This window comes from Antechinus flavipes, chromosome 2, assembly GCF_016432865.1.
Source record: "Antechinus flavipes isolate AdamAnt ecotype Samford, QLD, Australia chromosome 2, AdamAnt_v2, whole genome shotgun sequence".
NCBI lineage: Eukaryota > Metazoa > Chordata > Mammalia > Dasyuromorphia > Dasyuridae > Antechinus > Antechinus flavipes.
The window spans coordinates 266,628,203-266,647,131 of NC_067399.1; the positions used below are offsets into that span (position 1 = coordinate 266,628,203).

The following is an 18,929-nucleotide window of genomic DNA, read 5'->3' on the forward strand; positions in this document are numbered from 1 at the left end:
TATCACCATCACTATTCAATATTGTATTAGAAATGCTAGCTTTGGCAATAAGAGTTGAGAAAGAGATTAAAGAAATTAGAATAGGTAATGAGGAACCAAATTATCATTCTTTGCTGAAGATATGATGGTATACTTAAGAGAACCCCAGAGATTCCATTTGAAAGCTATTAGAAATAATCCACAACTTTAGCAACGTTGCAGGATACAAAATAAATCCAATAAATCATCAGCATTCTTATACATCACTCACAAAATCCAACAGCAAGAGATAAAAAGAGAAATTCCATTTAAAATAGCTGTTAATAGTATAAAATATTTGGGAATCAATTCATAAAACAAAATAGTTGATAACTATAGTAATCTAATATTTGACAAACCTAAAGGCTCCAGTTTTTGGGATAAGAAATCACTATTTGACAAAAAAGTACTGGGAAAATTGGAAATTAGTATGGCAGAAAAAAGGCATAGACCCACACCTAGCACTGTATACCAAGATCAGGTTGAAATGGGTTCATGATCTAGACATAAAAAATAATATTCTAAACAAATTAGAAGAACATAGGATTGTTTACCTCTCAGATTTATGGAGGAGGAGGGAATTTGTGACCAAAGAAGAACTAGAGATCATTATTGATCACAAAATAGAAGACACACGCGACATTCTAAGCTCCTCTCATACCCTCACTACTAATTACCAAACTAAGCCTTAAAAATAGTGCTTGACTGGTAAAATTCACAAATATTGGAAGTACAACAACTTACCAGCCAAAGATAATCTGGAAGATTACCAGAAAAGGTTTGTCTTGATGGGCGGGATAGATAGGGGTAGATAAAGCAAAAAGTGATTGGAAACTAAATAAGTTCATCCTAAAGAATGATTGGGTGAAACAGCAAATTATAGACACAATTAATAATTTCACTAAAGACAATGACAATGGTGAGACATCATATCAAAATTTATGGGATGCAGCCAAAGCAGTAATAAGGGGAAATTTTATATCCTTAGAAGCTTACTTGAATAAAACAGAAAAAGAAAAGATCAATGAATTGGGCCTGCAACTTAAAAAGTTAGAAAAAGACCAAATTAAAAACCCACAATCAATTACTAAACTTGAAATTCTAAAATTAAAGGGAGAAATTAATAATATATAAAGTAAAAAAACTATTGAACTAATAAATAAAACTGAGTTGGTTTTATGAAAAAACCAATAAAATTGATAAACCTTTGGTAAAATTGATTAGAAAAAGGAAAGAGGGAAATCAATTTGGCAGTCTTAAAAATGAAAAAGGAGAACTTTCCACTGATGAAGAGGAAATTAAAGAAATAATAAGGGGTTACTTTGCCCAACTTTATGCCAATAAATTTGATAACCTAAGTGAAATGGATGACTACCTCCAAAAATATAGGCTTCCCAGATTATCAGAGGAGGAAGTAAATAGCTTAAATTGTCCCATTTCAGAAAAAGAAATAGAACAAGCTATTAATGAACTCCCTAAAAAAAATCCCCAGGACCAGATGGATTTACATGTGAATTCTACCAAACATTCAAAGAACAATCAGCTCCAATGCTTTATAAACTATTTGAAAAAATCGGGAATGAAGGAGTCCTACCAAATTCCTTTTATGACACAGACATGGTACTTATACCTAAATCAGGTAGGTTGAAAACAGAGAAAGAAAATTATAGACCAATCTCCCTAATGAATATTGATGCTAAAATCTTAAATAAGATATTAGCAGAACGACTACAGAAAATCATCCCCAAGATAATACACCACGATCAAGTAAGATTTATACCAGGAATGCAGGGCTGGTTCAATATTAGGAAAACTATCAGTATAATTGGCCATATTAATAATCAAATTAACAAAAACCATATGATCATCTCAATAGATGCAGAAAAAGCATTTGATAAAATCCAACATCCATTCCTATTAAAAACTCTTGAGAGTATAGGAATAAATGAACTTTTCCTTAAAATAATCAGTAGCATCTATTTAAAACCAGCAGTAAGCATCATATGTAATGGGGACAAACTGCAACCATTCCCAATAAGATCAGGAGTGAAACAAGGTTGCCCACTATCACCGTTACTATTTAATATTGTATTAGCAATGCTACCTTTGTCAATAAGAGTTGAGAAAGAGATTAAAGGAATAAGGATAGGCAATGAGGAAACCAAATTATCAGTATCTCTTTGCTGATGATATAAAATATTTAGGAATCTATCTGCCAAGGGAAAATCAGAAACTTTATGAGCAAAACTACAAAACACTTCCCATACAAATTAAGTCTGATCTAACCAACTGGAAAAATATTAAATGCTCTTGGATTGGGCGAGTAAATATAATAAAGATGACAATACTACCTAAATTAATCTATTTATTTAGCGCTATACCAATCAGATTCCCAAAAAACTACTTTGATGAACTAGAAAAAATAACAACAAAGTTCATATGGAAAACAAAAGGTCAAGAATTTCAAGGGAATTTATGAAAAAAAAAAATCAAATGAAGGTGGCCTAGCTGTACCAGATCTAAAATTATATTACAAAAGAAACAATTACTAAATACCACCTGGTATTGGCTAAGAAATAGACTAGTTGATCAATGGAATAGGTTAGGTTCAAAGGACAAAACAGCCAGTAACTTTAATAATATAGTGTTTGAGAAACCCAAAGACCCCAGTTTCTAGGATAAGAATGCATTATTTGACAAAAATTGCTGGGAAAATTGGAAATTAGTATGGCAGAAACTAGGCATTGACCCACACTTAACACCGTACACCAAGATAAGGTCAAAATGGGTTCATGACCTAGGCATAAAGAATGAATTATAAATAAATTGGAAGAGCATAGGAAAGTTTACCTCTCAGACCTGTGGAAGAGGGAGGAATTTATGACCAAAGAAGAACTAGAGATCACTATTGACCACAAAATAGAAAATTTTGATTATATCAAATTGAAAAGTTTTTGTACAAACAAAACAAATGCAGACAAGATTAGAAGGGAAACAATAAACTGGGAAAACATTTTTACAATCAAAGGTTCTGATAAAGGCCTCATTTCCAAAATATATAGAGAATTGCCTCTAATTTATAAGAAATCAAACCATTCTTCAATTGATAAATGGTCAAAGGATATGAACAGACAATTCTCAGATGAAGAAATTGAAACTAATTATAGACATATGAAAATATGGAAAAAATTCCAAATCATTATTAATCAGAGAAATGCAAATTAAGACAACTCTGAGATACCACCACACACCTCTCAGATTGGCTAGAGTGACAGGGAAAGATAATGTGGAATGTTGGAGGGGATGTGGGAAAACAGGAACAATGATACATTGTTGGTGGAATTGTGAACACATCCAGCCATTCTGGAGAGCAATTTGGAACTATGCTCAAAAAGTTATCAAACTGTGCATACCCTTTGATCCAGCAGTGTTTCTACTGGGCTTATACCCCAAAGAGATACTAAAGAAGGGAAAGGGACCTGTATGTGCCAAAATGTTTGTGGCAGCCCTGTTTGTAGTGGCTAGAAGCTGGAAAATGAAAGGATGTCCATCAATTGGAAAATGGTTGAGTAAATTGTGTAAAAAATTACCCTGGCATGGGTTCTATCAATAAGTTATTTAAAAAAAAATAGAATTTCAAATTTAGTATTTGATTGGGGGTTCTTAATTTGGTCTTTTTCTAGCTTTTTATTTTGCAAGCACAATTCATTTATTATTTTTCCAGTTGGTTAGATCACACTTAATTTGTGTGGAAAGAGTTTTGTAGTTTTGCTCATAAAGTTTCTGATTTTCCTTTGGCAGACAGATTCCTAAATATTTTATAGAATCAGTAGTTACATTAAATGAAATTTCTCTTTGTAACTCTAACTGTTGGGTTTTGTTAGTGATATATAAGAATGCCGATGACTTATGTGGGTTTATTTTGTATCCTGCAACTTTGCTAAAGGTATAGATTGTTTCTAATAACTTGTTAGTAGAATCTCTGGGGTTCTGTAAGTATACCATCATATCATCAGCAAAGAGTGATAATTTGGTTTCCTCATTTCCTATTCTTTAATTTCCTCTTCATTGGTGGAAAATTCTCCCTTTTCATTTTTAATTTGATTTTCCTCTCTCCTTTTTCTAATCAGATTTACCAAAGGTTTATCAATTTTATTGTTTTTTTTTCATAAAACCAACTCGTAGTTTTATTTATTAGTTCAATAGTTTTTTTACTTTCTATATTATTAATTTCTCCTTTTAATTTTAGAATTTCAAGTTCAGTAATTGATTGGGGAATTTTAATTTGGTCTTTTTCTAGCTTTTTAAGTTACAGGCCCAATTCATTGATCTTCTTTTTCTCTATTTTATTCAAGTAAGCCTCTAAGGATATAAAATCTCCCCTTATTACCGCTACGGCTGCATCTCATAAATTTTGGTATGATGTCTCATCATTGTCATTTTCTTGAGTGAAATTATTGTGTCTATGATTTGCTGTTTCACCTAATCCTTCTTTAGGATGAGCTTATTTAGTTTCTAATCACTTTTTGCTTTATCTACCCCTAGCTTTTTGTTGAATGTAGTTTTTATTGCATCGTGATCTGAAAAGAATGCATTTACTATTTCTATCTTCTTGCATTTAATTTTGAGATCTTTATGTCCTAATAAATGATCGATTTTTGTATAGGTTCCATGAACTGCTGAGAATAAAGTATACTCCTTTCTTTCTCCATTCAGTTTTCTCCAAAGATCTATCATACCTAATTTTTCTAATATTTTATTTACCTCTTTAATTTCTTTCTTATTTGTTTTGTGGTTTGATTTATCTAATTCTAAGAGTGCAAGGTTGAGACCTTCTACTGTTATAGTTTTGTTGTCTATTTCTTCTTGCAACTCTCTTAATTTCTCTTTTAAGAAGTTAGATGCTATGCTACTTGGTGCATATATGTTTAGTACTGATATTGCTTCATTGTCTATGCTACCCTTTAACAAGATATAGTTTCCTTCCTTATCTCTTTTAATTAGATCAATTTTTGCTTTTGCTTGATCTGAGATAAGGATGGCTACCCCTGCTTTTTTGACTTCACCTGCAGCATAATAGATTCTGCTTCAGCCTTTTACCTTTACTCGTATGTATCTCCCTGTTTTAAATGTGTTTCCTGTAAACAACAGATTGTGGGGTTCTGACTTTTGATCCAGTCTGCTATCCGCCTCCTCTTTATGGAAGAGTTCATCCCATTCACATTTACAGTTAAAATAACCAATTCTGTATTTCCTGTCATCCTAATATCCCCAGATTATACTTTTCTTTTTCTTGCCCTCCTTCCCTTCTTCCCTAGTATTAAACTTATTGGTCCCACTAACGTCACGCAGCTCTCCCTCTTTAGTATTACTCCCTCCTCCCTTTGAATCCCTTCCCCTTTCTTGCACCCTTCTCTTATTACTCTTTTTCCTTCTCCCTTTTCCTCTCCCACTTTTTAATGAAGTGAGAGAAGAATCTGTGTAAAACAAATATGTCAATTGTTTCCTCTTTGAGCCAAGTCTGATGAGAGTAGGATTCACACAATGTTCCTCCTCCTCTCTAAGTTCCCTCATATATGATAAGTTTCCTTTGCCTCATTGTTGCATGTAGTTTCCCTCTTTTTATCTCCCTTCTTCTGACACTATCCCCTTTCCATCTCTACTTCCCTTTTTTATGTTATATCAGTAAAATCAAATTATACATATGGTTTTTATGTATATCCACAACAGAAATACAGTTCTCAAGAGTTCCCTTTACCTTTTTCTACTTCTCTTGTTTCCTGTTGTTGGAGATCAAATTTTTTGTTTAAGTCTGGTTTTTTCCTTAGAAACAGATGGAATTCCTCTATTTCATTAAATGTCCATCTTCTTCTGTGGGAAAAAATACTCAGCTTAGCTGGGTAGTTTATTCTTGGCTGCATTCCAAGTTCTTTTGCCTTTTGGAATATCTGATTCCAGGCCCTTCGATCCTTTAATGTTGAGGCAGCCAGATCTTGCATGACCCTTATTCTGGCATCTCGGTATTTTAACTGTTTTTTCCTGGCTGCTTGTAAAATTTTTTCTTTAATCTGAAAATTCTGAAGTTTGGCCACAATATTCCTCGGAGTCTTTATTTTAGGGTCTTTTTCAGAAGGTGTTCGATGAATTCTTTCAACGCCTATTTTCCCTTCTGGTTCTATTACTTCTGGGCAGTTCTCTTTGATGATTTCCTGTAAAATAGTATCTAGGCTCTTTTTTTCATCATAATTTTCTGGTAGTCCGATGATCCTGAGGTTATCTTTCCTAGATTTATTTTCCAGGTCTGTTGTTTTTCCAAGTAAATATTTGACATTTTTTCCCAATATTTCATTTTTTTGGTTTTGCTTGACTGATTCTTGATGTCTCAATGAATCAGTCATTTCTATTTGTTCAGTTCTGATTTTTAGTGAGTTATTTTCTTCATTAGCTTTTTTTACTTCTTTTTGCATATGTCCAATTGAGTTGTTTTGCTCTATGGAATTTTTTTCCATTTCACTAATTTTTTTTTTTTTTTTTTTTTTTTTTAGTGAGTTATTTTCTTTTTCCAATTTGCAAATTCTGTTTCCCTGCACTTCTTGTGAATTTTTTACCTTTTCCAATTCACATTTCAGGAAGTTGTTTTCTTTTTCCACTTTATCAAATTTTTCTTTTAGTGAGTTATATGCCTTTTTCCTGTACTCTCTTGCATAGCTTCTCTTCCTTTCCCCATTTCTCTTCTAGCTCTCTTTTAAGGTTTTAAATAGTCTCTTCTAGGAGAGCCTTTTGTATTGGACACCAACAATTGTCTGGAGAGTATCTGCTATTAGTCTCTTCAGAGTTGAAAAGCTGTTCTCTTTCTGTATAGAAACTATCAATTGTTCTTCTGATTTTTTTACTCATTTTGTTAAAGCCTGTAAGGTCTGCCTTCAGAGCCAGGAGGTTACCAGCTTCCTCTGCAGAGCAGTGAAAGGTATAAGGACAGATAGCTGTCCTGTCAACCAGCTACAAAAAGCATCGAGGTACTGGAGTTATCTGGGAAAGACTTCCTCACTTGAAAGTAACTCAGGCCTGCAGAGCCAAGCTGGGAAAGTGCCCTTCAAAGAACCCCAGCTGTATGAGATAACGACTGCCCTGGGGCTAGATGCTGAGCAGTGAGAATTTCACTTCCCAAGCCAAAGCCTGCCCTGAGGCTGTGGGTATTAGCAGCTGAGCAGTAAATGGATTTGCAGGGACCGGAAGTGTCTGCCTGGGAAGCGCAGTCAGCTGGGGAGATTCTATTGCCCCAGGCTGAGCTCCCACTCTGCCAATTAGAGGCTGCCCAGGCTGTGCCCCACTGTTGTGCAGATTATTAACTGCCCCCACAAAAGCTCCAAACTGCAGGATGTGGCCACAGGGCTGTGGTAAAGTCTGCCTGAGTCACTTCCGGGTTTGAGGGGTTACAGCCAGATCTTATTAGGTTCTGGTGTTTTTTAGAGTACCCTCTGTTTTAGGCTTTAATTTCTCTGCCAGTTTACTGCTTTGTAAACAAGGCAAAGCAGTTAGCCTATAGAAGAGTGGTCCCTATAACTTCTCTAGCCATAGAGATCACCTCCACCCTTGGTCTGCTCAGGATGCTAGCCTCTCGCTGCCTATGCTAGTCCATTCCTGGCCCCTCAAGACAAACCTTTCCTGGCGATCTTCCGGATTGACTTCAGCTGGTAAATTGTAGTGCTTCTAATCTTCATGAATTTAAGCAATAAAGAGTTATTTTTGAGGCTGGAGTAAATAGTTGGTTATGAAGGTAATGAGAGGAGCTTAGAGAATCGTGTGTGCCTGCTCCGCCATCTTGGCTCCAATTCTGTAGGCAGTAAGATACCCACTATATTCATCCCCCTCCATTCTTTCTCTCAGATATAATAGGTTTCCTATGCCTCTTCATGAGATGTACTACCCCCACTTTACTCTTTTTCTGGTACAATGTCCTTTCCACATCAATTTCTAGAACAAGGTATACATGTATTCTTTATACATCTATATAGTCAAAACATAGTTCCCAAGATTAATCTTTACCTTTTTAGATTTCTCTTGAGTTCTATATTTGTAGATCAAACTTTTTGTTAAGTTCTGGTTTTTTCATCAGAAATAGATGAAATTCGCGTACTTCGTTGAATGTCCATCTTCTTCCCTGGAAAAAGATGCTCATTCTCGCTGGGTAAGTTATTTTTGGTTGCATACCAAGTTCCTTAGCCTTTCGGAATATCATATTCCAGGCCCTTCGATCTTTTAATGTGGATGCTGCCAGATCCTGGGTGATCCTTATTGTGGCTCCTTGATACTTGAATTGGGTTTTTCTAGCCGCTTGCAATATTTTTTCCTTCATCTGAGGGTTCTGGCATTTGGCCACTATATTCCTTGGTATTTTGATTTTAGGATCCCTTTCAGTGGGTGATCGATGAATCCTTTCAATGTTTATTTTTTCCTCTGTTCCTGTGACTTCTGGGCAGTTCTCTTTGATAATTTCCTGGAAAATAGTGTCCAGGCTCTTTTTTTCATCATGTTTTTCTGGAAGTCCAATGATTCTCAGATTGTCTCTCCTGGATCTGTTTTCCAGGTCTGTTGTCTTCCCCAGAAGGTATTTCACATTTTTCTCCATTGTTTGATTTTTTTGGATTTGCTTGACTGATTCTTCTTGTCTCCTCGAGTCATTCAATTCCACTAGTTCAAGTCTGATTTTCAGTGAAGTATTCTCTTCACTCACTTTTTAAAAATCTTTTTCTAATTGTCCAATTGAGTTCTTTTGTTCTGTGGAATTTTTTTCCATTTCGCCAATTTTGTTTTCCAGTTCACCAATCCTATTTTTCAAGGATTTTACTTCTTTATCCACTCTCTCTTTAACTTTCTCCAGGCTCTTTTGCCAAGCCTCCCTCTCCTTTTCCCAAGCCTCCCTCTCCTTTTCCCAAGCTTCCCTCTCCTTTTGCCAAGCCTCACTCTGCTTTCCCCATTTTTCTTCTAGCTCCCTTGTGAGAGCCTTTTTAATCACTTCTATGAGGTTCATCTGTGCTGAGGAACAGATGATCTCCTCCTTTGGGGATTCACCTGGGGACTGCCTGTTTTTAGTCTCCTCAGGCTTTAGAGTCTGCTCTCTATCTGTGTAGAAGCTGTCAAGGGTTAAAGTCCTCTTCAGCTTCTTGCTCATTCTGTCTATTAATCAGAGACAAACTACCAAAGAAAAACAGAAAAAACAGGAGTCTTTCTTTGGGGGAGGGGTTGGATATGTTATCGAGCTTCCTCTACAGACTGCAGGGGGCAGCAGTGAGGCACTAGCAGGACTGTGTGCGCCTGAGCCCAGAGCGTGGTGAGTCACTGTGGGGGGGGAAAGAAGGGGGGGGGGGGCGGCCAGGTCCCGGGAGACTCCAGCTGTTTGGGGTTGTATTCTTCACCCCCGGTGTTTTTAGCTTCTCTGCTGGGCTGCTGACTTGCTGCTGGAGCAAAGTATCCAAACCTGTAGCGAAACTCTCCCTGTAGAGACAGCTGCGATCACTCCCCATCCCCTCTCCAGTCTGCTCCCGTGCTCTCACTGCCGCTGCCCGCCGCCTGCGCCCGATCTAAAACTGCCCCAGCCCTCCAGTAAAGACAGACCTTTCTTGGCGGATCTCAAGGATGGCTTCTCTTGGTAACTATATGTGGGTTTTTTTCAGTCAAGCATTGATTCAGAGGCTTGTAATGAGGTGGATAGTGAGAGAAAGCGTGGAGCTTATGCAGCTGTGAGCCTCCTCTCCGCCATCTTAACCGGAAGTCTTAGCATCTAAATTCTTAAAAGAGAAATTAAGAGAGCTGCAAGATGAAATAGATAGTAAAACTATAATAGTGGGAGATCTTAACCTTGCACTCTCAGAATTAGATAAATCAAACCACAAAATAAATAGGAAAGAAGTCAAAGAGGTAAATAGAATATTAGAAAAGTTAGATGTGATAGATCTCTGGAGAAAATGTAATGGAGACAGAAAGGAATACACTTTCTTTTCAGCAGTTCATGGAACCTATACAAAAATTGACCATATATTAAGACATAAAAACCTCAAACTCAAATGCAGTAAGGCAGAAATAGTAAATGCATCCTTTTCAGACCACGATGCAATGAAAATGACATTCAACAAAAAACCAGGGGGAAGTAGACCAAAAAATAATTGGAAACTAAATAATCTCATACTAAAGAATGATTGGGTGAAACAGCAAATCATAGACATAATTAATAACTTCACCCAAGAAAACGATAATTAATAAGACATCATACCAAAATGTATGGGATGCAGCCAAAGCGGTAATAAGGGGAAATTTCATATCTCTAGAGGCCTATTTGTATAAAATAGAGAAAGAGAAGGTCAATGAATTGGGTTTGCAACTAAAAATGCTAGAAAAGGAACAAATTAAAAACCCCCAGTCAAACACTAAATTTGAAATTCTAAAAATAAAAGGAGAGATCAATAAAATTGAAAGTAAAAAAACTATTGAATTAATTAATAAAACTAAGAGTTGGTTCTATGAAAAAACCAACAAAATAGACAAACCCTTAGTAAATCTGATTTAAAAAAAGGAAAGAGGAAAATCAAATTGTTAGTCTTAAAAATGAAAAGGGAGAACTCGCCACTAACGAAGAGGAAATTAGAGCAATAATTAGGAGTTACTTTGCCCAACTTTATGCCAATAAATTCGACAACTTAAAAGAAATAGAAAAATACCTCCAAAAATATAGCTTGCCCAAACTAACAGAGGAAGAAGTAAATATCCTGAACAGTCCCATCTCAGAAAAAGAAATAGAACAAACTATCAATCAACTCCCTAAGAAAAAATCCCCAGGACCAGATGGATTTACATGTGAATTCTACCAAACATTTAAAGAACAATTAACTCCAATGTTATATAAACTATTTGAAAAAATAGGGATTGAAGGAGTCCTACCAAACTCCTTTTATGACACAGACATGGTACTGATACCAAAACCAGGTAGGCTGAAAACAGAGAAAAAAAATTATAGACCAATCTCCCTAATGAATATTGATGCTAAAATCTTAAATAAAATATTAGCAAAAAGATTACAGAAAATCATCACCAGGATAATACACTATGACCAAGTAGGATTTATACCAGGAATGCAGGGCTGGTTCAATATTAGGAAAACTATTAGCATAATTGACTACATCAATAACCAAACAAACAAAAACCATATGATCATCTCAATAGATGCAGAAAAAGCATTTGATAAAATCCAACATCCATTCCTAATAAAAACACTTGAGAGCATAGGAATAAATGGACTTTTCCTTAAAATAGTCAGGAGCATATATTTAAAACCATCAGTAAGCATCATATGCAATGGGGAAAAACTGGAACCTTTCCCAGTAAGATCTGGAGTGAAGCAAGGTTGCCCACTATCACCATTATTATTTAATATCGTATTAGAAACACTAGCCTCGGCAATAAGAGTCGAGAAAAATATTAAAGGAATTAGAGTAGGCAATGAGGAAACCAAACTATCACTCTTTGCAGATGATATGATGGTATACCTAGAGAACCCCAGAGATTCTACGAAAAAGCTATTGGAAATAATTCATAATTTTAGCAAAGTAGCTGGCTACAAAATAAATCCCCATAAATCCTCAGCATTTTTATACATCACCAACAAAACCCAACAGCAAGAGATACAAAGAGAAATTCCATTCAGAATAACTGTTGATACCATAAAATATTTGGGTATCTATCTACCAAAGGAAAGTCAGGAAGTATATGAGCAAAATTATAAAAAAGTCTCCACACAAATAAAGTCAGACTTAAATAATTGGAAAAATATTAAGTGCTCTTGGATCGCCCGAGCGAACATAATAAAGATGACAATACTCCCTAAACTAATCTATTTATTTAGTGCTATACCAATCAGACTTCCAAGAAAATATTTTAATGATCTAGAAAAAATAACAACAAAATTCATATGGAACAATAAAAAGTCGAGAATCTCAAGGGAATTAATGAAAAAAAAAAATCAAATGAAGGTGGCATAGCTGTACCTGATCTAAAATTATATTATAAAGCAGCAGTCACCAAAACCATTTGGTATTGACTAAGAAATAGATTAGTGGATCAGTGGAAAAGGCTAGGTTCACAAGACAGAATAGTCAACTATAGCAATCTAGTGTTTGACAAACCCAAAGCCCCTAACTTCTGGGAAAAGAATTCATTATTTGATAAAAACTGCTGGGATAATTGGAAATTAGTATGGCAGAAATTAGGCATGGACCCACACTTAACACCATATACCAAGATAAGATCAAAATGGGTCCATGACCTAGGCATAAAGAACGAGATTATAAATAAATTAGCGGAACATAGAATAGTTTATCTCTCAGACTTGTGGAGGAGAAAGAAATTTGTGACCAAAGATGAACTAGAGACCATTACTGATCACAAAATAGAAAATTTTGATTACATCAAATTAAAAAGCCTTCATACAAATAAAACTAATGCAAACAAGATTAGAAGGGAAGCAACAAACTGGGAAAACATCTTCACAGTTAAAGATTCTGATAAAGGCCTCATTTCCAAAATATATAGAGAACTGACTCAAATTTATAAGAAATCAAGCCATTCTCCAATTGATAAATGGTCAAAGGATATGAACAGACAATTTTCAGAGGATGAAATTGAAACTATTACCACTCATATGAAAGAGTGTTCCAAATCATTATTGATCAGAGAAATGCAAATTAAGACAACTCTGAGATACCACTACACACCTATCAGATTGGCTAAGATGACAGGAAAAAATAATGATGAAGGTTGGAGGGGATGCGGGAAAACTGGGACACTATTGCATTGTTGGTGGAGTTGTGAACGAATCCAACCATTCTGGAGAGCAATCTGGAATTATGCCCAAAAAATTATCAAATTGTGCATACCCTTTGATCCAGCAGTGTTTCTATTGGGCTTATATCCCAAAGAAATACTAAAGAAGGGAAAGGGACCTGTATGTGCCAAAATGTTTGTGGCAGCCCTGTTTGTAGTGGCTAGAAACTGGAAAATGAATGGATGCCCATCAATTGGAGAATGGCTGGGTAAATTGTGGTATATGAATGTTATGGAATATTATTGTTCTGTAAGAAATGACCAGCAGGATGAATACAGAGAGGCTTGGAGAGACCTACATGGACTGATGCTAAGTGAGATGAGCAGAACCAAGAGATCATTATACACTTCGACAATGATATTGTATGAGGACATATTTTGATGGAAGTGGATTTCTTTGACAAAGAGACCTGAGTTTCAATTGATAAATGACGGACAAAAGCAGCTACATCCAAAGAAAGAACACTGGGAGACGAATGTGAACGATCTGCATTTTTGTTTTTCTTCCCGGGTTATTTATACCTTATGAATCCAATTCTCCCTATGCAACAAGAGAATTGTTCGGCTCTGCAAACATATTATATCTAGGATATACTGCAACATATCCAACATATAAAGGACTGCTTGCCATCTAGGGGAGGGGGTGGAGGGAGGGAGGGAAAAAAAAATCGGAACAGAAACGAGTGTCAATATAAAGTAATTATTAAATAAAAATTTTTTTTAAAAAAATAAATAAATAAAAGAAAAAAAAAATTTCCCTAGATTCCAAGTCAGATTATGATTGCCAAATCTCCTGGGCAAAGTCTTGTTTTTTTCTTTAAAAAGATGTTATTGATCATTTTTGTTGTTGATCCTTTCCTATAACATCTTTAAAATCACCTCCTATATAGTATATTCCCTGAAGAAATAAGCAAAGCTATCTAACACTGTGCGATGTACACATTTTGCATTTTTCTGTTGTAAATTACCAAAAAGAACATTATGTACTTTAAATTTCACATTATGCTATCAGTTCTATCATTATTTAATTATTTATTTTGTTATTTATTTGTTAATTATTTAAATTGTTGTTGGTCATTGTGCAGATTGTTCTTCTGATACCCTAGCAGAGGCCTTTATCAACTTGTTTATTGTTTATCAACAAGTTGATCTTCCTAAAATAAACTACAGGGCCTCCTTGTTATCCTTAAGGAAAAAAAAAAAAGTTATTTAAAAAAAAAGAAAAAAAGAAAGAAAGAAAGAAAGAAATGCATGAGGAGAAGAAGACTTCTCGTAAAGATGAAAATTGCCCACACTGGTATCCCAGTAGGAGATTGAGTCAGTATCATGCCTGGAAAGCAAAACAATAGCTACTCTTTTAAAAATACCTGTTAGCAGCTAAATCAATAACATCAGGACTTGTCGGAACTAAAGAAAGGGATGAAGCCAATGCCTAACTTCAAAAAAAGAAGACAGAAGAAAGACATAGGCCAAAATCAGAGTCAAGGCCAATGGAATGAGGATCTGAGAGAACCCAAAAGATTTCAATTATGCAGAAGGGGATGGACCAAAGGAAGTAAAGACCAAAACAGAAAACCAACTAAAAGAGAACCCCACCACCTGAAAATGCTGAAGGGAATAGAGCCTAAACCAAAATGAAACTCCAATCAAGGAATTAAAATTTGAGAAATGAGTAAATCAAAGAAAACACCAAGCAGTATAAAAAAAAAGTATTGAAAATCTAAAGATTCTCCCCAAAGTTGAAAATAACTGCATAAAAACTACAAGGAGAGACTAAAACAGAAAAGTAAAGCTTTCCACAAGAATTGTAGAAACAGCTGGAAGAAATGAAGCAAGAAATAAACATGAAATAAAAACTCTGGAGTTAATTGGAAAGATGGTAAAACTTGGCCAAGTGATGGACACCCTGAAAACAAGAATAGGCCAAAAAGAACTACTAAAGAAATACCTATTTACCCCAAAATGCTTAAACAAAATATGGCATATAAAGGTAGCAAGATATTATGTTATTGTAAGATATAATAAAAGGGATCGTTTCAGAGAAACCTTGCAAAAGCTATGTCAACTGATGTAGATTGAAGTGAGTCGAACCAGGACCACTTATACAATGACACCAATACAATAAAGAAAAATAACTTTGAAATACTTGAGAATCAATGCTATGACAAAAACTACTCCAAAGGACTAAAAATGAAGCAAGCTACTCACTTCTTGACCTAAAGATGAAAACTCCAAAAGCAGAGGGAGAAATAAAATGTAGAAATATTGTCAATGTAAGAATTTGCTCTGCTTAATTATGCATATTTCTTGTAAGGTTGTGATTGATTGTTTTTATTGTTATTCAGTCGAGGGGAGAGAAAATAAATGCTTGATCACTGAAAAGATTTAACTTAAATATTTTTAAAAGTTTATTTCCAACTGCTCATATTCTCCCCATCCCAGTGATACCTGCTTATATACAAACCCATTCCACTTATCCAATTGTTCTTTCCCTTACTTTCAGCCTTCTTATCTGTCCTAGTTCCAGCAATGTCCCACTACTATCTCCCTCTACTGTGTAATCTGGAATTATTAATTAATCTGTCAATAATTAATAAACCTGTTTTATCAAATCTTTTTCTTTCTCACTCTTTCAATTTTCTGACACTCATTAAGATGTCATTCTCTCTTGATGTCACTGTGTCCTGACAACTAAAACTAACAGGACAAATTAAAAACAAAATGTTCGTTTTATATATGGATTAAACTAGGGTTTAATATTTCTAGAGAATTAAAAAATTAAGCCCAAATTTATAAATAATATTCTTCCCTTTTAAGAATACCTCAGTATCTAACATTCTGTTAATGACAAGGAAAAAAAAAATTCCTGAATTTGAAATGTTTTTCAGTGAAAGCCATTCCAACAGTCCTAATATAAATTATTCATTAGGTCTGTACACTTGCATTAGAACTCTTAGAGGAAATATTTGGACTTCTGGAAACATTTCACATTATTAAATAAGAATCACTTATGAAAGTTGATGATGTTCTAGGAACTCAGTAATCATGCAAAAAAAATTACATGCCTATTAAAAGCATTAGATTCCTATTCCTTACACCTCTAAATTCTTTGTGTTGATAGTGTCATGCACATTTGAACTAAATAAAAGTACATACTGAATATTATATTGCTTAATCTATGATTATAATGACACTGAAAATTAGTTTTAAAATACTGCACTGAGAAATTTGATTCAAAGTTCTGATTTTTGTTTATTTAGAAAGGTTCTGTTTCACCAATGTCAAAGAATTTTTAAATAGGAAGAGATCACCATTTGGAGTTCTTTGATTAAACAGTGAGCTCACGACACTTAAGAGTATTAGGTCATTGATTAACAACATTATTATCACACTTTGTGGGCTGTTTTCAATTAAACAGAGAAAAAAATTGCTATAGATGATAATTAAATTACAAAAGATTGTCATTTTGCCAATTATTTTCATTTCAAAGTAATTCTGTATGCTTTCTACTTCAGAGACTCCACCTGTGTTACAATATGATGAATTCATCAGAAATATAGTCTACTCTACAACTTAAAGAATTAAACAAAAGTCAAGAACTACAGTATTTTTATCTCTAGTCTCCCAGGAATATTTTTCTTTGCTAATAAAATGAGTTGACATTTTTTAGGCTTTTGGAGAGACCTTTTTTTCAAAAATAAAATATATAATAACTAAATAGCACAAACTTTGTCAGCTAAATAAAGCAACATTCAAGAAGTATTCACTTCTAAGCAGCTGGTTTGACAGCAGTTTTTAAAATTTGTTTAGAAGTGTTTCCAGAACACATTTTCCCAATTCCTATGGAAACTTCCTTTTCCATTTTCTTAAAAGAACATTTTAAAATGCAACATGTCTGCATCTTTAACATAGTAAATAGGTTTACAATTCTAAAAACTACACTTAAACAAGCAATATCTATGCCAGACTATCTAATAGCCAAAAAATATGTATTTAAGATTAAAGTACTATTTGGGAAAGAAATCTTAGATAATATTTAAATTTTAAGGGCAATATTGTTTCATCAAATTCTGTTCCTTAATATAGCAGTGTTTTTTGTTGATTGACAAGACCTCTTCTCAGTCTTCTAATCTTCAATCTTGGTCTTTCTACAGATTTCAAATTGTTGACTAAAATTATTTCTTTCCTGACCTTTTGAAAAATTACTATGGGTTCCATTTTTTAGTTCTTTAGTCTCTGAACATTTTGTTGCTCAATAATTTTAAAAACTTTCATGGCTGTAACTACCATGTTTTCAAAAATTATTCTCAAATCTGCAGATCTCCTAGAATATTTGTTGTTCTCATACCTACTTTCATAAATTTATACTAATTTGATTATTTTTAGATGGAATGTCCTTCTACCCATTTCTCTAAAAATGATCATACTCATTTTTGAAAATTTAGCTCAAAGGTTATTTCTTATTGTGTTATGCCACAGTTTTCTTTAACTGTCCTGACTCAGTTTCCCTGTCTCAGTTTCCTTAACTGTTCTGTCTCTGACCCAGTAAAACTAAGGATTATTCGCTCTTGGGTTATAAATTAGCAAGATAAAAGAGTAGATCTCCTGATTCTTTTATGGATTTACAATATTCCTTTAGAATATTCCAAGATCAACCCATGATATCTTTACTTCTTTGTCTCTGGAATTTTAGGTTTTATGGCTTCCCCTCCCTGATAAAAAACTTTCCCTCCCTTTCTCTTCTTTGTCTCCAAAAAGGTATTTAAGAAGTTGGGGTTCCTTCATTCATTGCTGGAGAATGGCGGCTGGCAGCTGTATGCTGGACGCTGGATTCTTTGGGTCCTCCAGCCCTGGGACCAATATGGATTCCTTGGTCCCAGTATACTTATCTCTGTCTGACTGGATAATCTGAGACGAGAGTCCTGTCCAGTCAATCTTACTCTCCCATTAATAAAATATTAAAAACTCTCTAATCTCTCTCCTGCCTCAGTTTCTCCGGCATTACAATTTGGAGGTCCCGCCGAGATAATAGAAACTGAGAACTGGATTAGAGATTAGAGACCTCTCGGTCTCCACCTAGGCCTGAGGGGGGCTCAGGACCTGGGTCTGTTCCTTGAGAAAAGACCAGCACTCCTAGGAAAAGGAAGCAGTTCTTCAGCCTCAGTCCGGCCTACAGTGGACAACGAAATTGATTCGGCATTTGATTCGGCATTCGGGAGAGTAAGTCTGTCTGGGTACCTTTTGGGGTACCATTTGGTTTTGGTTCTGGTTCTGGTCTGATCTGTTGCTAGCAACTTGTGGTCTCAGAATAAATGCCGACGGGTTTACAAATTCTGAGACGGGTATTTTCTGGGACGCTGGAGAATATCCTCTGGGTATATGTTTGCTTAATGTTGTAACTGTGTAGTCTGTGTCATACATGTTCTATGTTCTGTGTGGTTTGTCTGTTATGTTGTTGGTTGGAAAACGTTGCAACTGTGCATAGTAAATTGGAGCTCCATGTTTGTTTGTGTGTGTCTGTGTTAAAAGTTAAAATAAGCTTGTAAGAGATAAGGATTCAGCCTCTGTGTTGCAGGCTTAGAAAATATCAAGAAGTTTGAAAAATCTTTCTCTCTCTCTCTCTCTCTGTCTCTGGCTGACTGCAGCAGCCTGTGAGAAAAAGGGAGAAAAGGGAGAGAAAGGAAGAAAAAAAAAGGAAATGAAAAAAAATAGATTGAAAGGGATTTGAAAATTCGGAAAGTTAAAAAAAATATACCAATTTCCCCAGATAGATAAGTTTTCTTGGTTGAGGAATATGGTCATAAATGTGATCCTACTTTGGTCTGAGTATTTCTAAAAGTTTAATTGCTATGTTAAAAAAAAACCTTGAATTCTTTTATGTGGAATTGGGTGTTTTGTATAAGTTTAAATTGATTGTATTGGGTCATCCTGAGGTTATTTAAAGGGCCTCTGAACATAAGTTTTTTTTTCCTTTGTCCTTTTAAAAATGTTTGTTATGGACAATATGCAATTTGGGATGTTTTTCTATGTATTGGGTA

At 34.8% G+C, this 18,929-nt stretch overlaps 1 protein-coding gene and 1 long non-coding RNA gene across 3 annotated transcripts in view; one reads left to right on the forward strand and one right to left on the reverse strand.

The window, feature by feature from the left end:
• Positions 1-11,215, forward strand: part of LOC127549203 (uncharacterized) — a 130,164-nt gene extending 118,949 nt beyond the window's left edge. The window contains exon 2 of the long non-coding RNA XR_007950536.1: positions 8,003-11,215. This is a non-coding gene — a long non-coding RNA (uncharacterized LOC127549203). The remainder of the gene's footprint in view (positions 1-8,002) is intronic.
• The window catches only part of DPH6 (diphthamine biosynthesis 6), a 492,232-nt gene that overhangs the window by 375,151 nt on the left and 98,152 nt on the right, over positions 1-18,929 (reverse strand). The gene's annotated exons all lie outside the window — the stretch shown is intronic.